This window comes from Ovis aries, chromosome 16 (genome assembly GCF_016772045.2).
Source record: "Ovis aries strain OAR_USU_Benz2616 breed Rambouillet chromosome 16, ARS-UI_Ramb_v3.0, whole genome shotgun sequence".
NCBI classification, from domain to species: domain Eukaryota; kingdom Metazoa; phylum Chordata; class Mammalia; order Artiodactyla; family Bovidae; genus Ovis; species Ovis aries.
The window spans coordinates 36844084-36845969 of record NC_056069.1 but is presented as its reverse complement, the minus strand read 5'-3'; the positions used below and the strand labels follow the sequence as shown (position 1 = coordinate 36845969).

General features: G+C 44.9%; 1 non-coding gene across 1 annotated transcript; it reads left to right on the top strand.

Annotated features, from left to right (window-relative positions):
- Nucleotides 1-633: 633 nt before the first annotated feature.
- TRNAG-CCC (transfer RNA glycine (anticodon CCC)) lies at nucleotides 634-705 on the top strand. The gene has a single exon. It is a non-coding gene; the product is annotated as a tRNA-Gly (tRNA).
- The last annotated feature ends 1181 nt before the right edge of the window (nucleotides 706-1886 follow it).

The following is a 1886-nucleotide window of genomic DNA, read 5'->3' as shown; positions in this document are numbered from 1 at the left end:
AGTGCTCATTAAATATTTGGCAGAGGGAAGGGAGAGACAGGGATGGGGAATGAAGTATGAGAAGCATTTCTGCCTTGCAGATTGGAAGTGGGAATATGAATACCAAAGCTTGGTCCAAATCCCAGCTGCTTTGCCTTCTTGTGTTGGGATTTACACAACTGGATTCATTTAACTGGAATGTTCACAGGTAACTGTTGTTGGCTTAAGGAAGAAGCAAGATTGTAAACGGGTATCAGTGCTGTTACTGGGGTGGCCCAAGCAGATCTAAGCCACCATGACATACCCAGGCACTGACTTGTCCTGAGTCAGCAAAGATCTGAGATGCCGACAGCATGGAGTCTTTACCCCTGGGGGTCTGTGAGCCTCCTCAAAGAACATAGCATATATTGCATTTGCTCATGTACATTTTTCTGTACAGAGGATCTCTAACATTAATTAAAATTCAGGGATATTAGGTGTTGCTAGTAGCTCTTTCATCTCCCAAAAGGACCATGTAGAACTGGGCCATTCAGACTTGAAAACCAGAACATAACCCTCAACACGTTCAAACGTGTAAAACATCAAACTGTTTAATGAAAAACTCTAACACACTGTTCTTAATCTTAGGCAGTTAATATTGCTGCTTTAGGGACTTCCCTGGTGGTCTAGTGGCTAAGACTCTGTGCTCCCAACGCAGGGGCCTGGGTTTAATCCCTGGTCAGGGAACTAGATCCCACATGCCACAACTTTAAATCTGCATGTGGCAACTAAGACCTTGTGCAGCCAAATAAATATATAAATGGTTTAAAATGCCTTACTGCTCTGGAGTCAGCTCCTATATTTATGCTTTGAAAGATTGTTAGCCTCTGTCCCACTTAAAACCTAAAGAGTTCAGCTTCATGATTAACATGCAGGTAGCATCCAAAGGTGAGAATTTCTTTATGTTATTGAAGAGCACATGAGACTTGGGCCAATTTGGGGAGGATTTTAAAAATCAATATGACTATATCAGGCAATTGTGAGCCCTTCTCTGTTTGATAACCCGAGTCAGATGTGGTGGGAGGAAGGGAGGGCAACCAGGTGCCTGCTTCCGTCAGTCAGTTCAGTCGCTCAGTCGTGTCTGACTCTTTGTGACCCCATGAATCGCAGCACGCCAGGCCTCCCTGTCCATCACCAACTCCCGGAGTTCACTCAGACTCACGTCCATCGAGTCAGTGATGCCATCCAGCCATCTCATCCTCTGTTGTCCCCTTCTTCTCCTGCCCCCAATCCCTCCCAGCATCAGAGTCTTTTCCAATGAGTCAACTCTTCGCATGAGGTGGCCAAAGTACTGGAGTTTCAGCTTTAGCATCATTCCTTCCGAAGAACACCCAGGGCTGATCTCCTTTGCTTGGCTCAGGAGGCCTTTAGAGGTGATACGCCTCATCTATTTGTCAGTCTTCTTGTGTGGGAGGAGATCAGGAAAGAGAGGGTTGTTAACAGACACCTTTGAAAAGTATCTATCTGGAATGGGACATCCCACAAGGAACTAGAACAAGTAGACAAATTTTTACATAATATCCTCAGCAAAGAACTGAGAGAAGACCAGGTCAGGAGCAAAGTGCCTAAAGATGAGACTCTGTGTGTGTGTGTGTGTCTAGAGGTTTGTAGGTAGAGAAGATACTCTGAGGGCAAGGAGAAGAGAAGTTTGCTGTTCTAAGTAGTTTTCTGAATTATCAGAGAGTTTATATTAGGGGTCAAAATTGACTTGTAATGGTGATAAAAGATGGCCACGGGTTCTTCAACATTCCTCCCATTAAGAAGATCCCCTCCCCTTAAATCTGAGTGGGCCCTGTGATGGCATCACCAGAAGAACATGGCAGAAATGGTGCTGTGCTAGTTGCCAGGACCAGGCATTAAAGAAACTT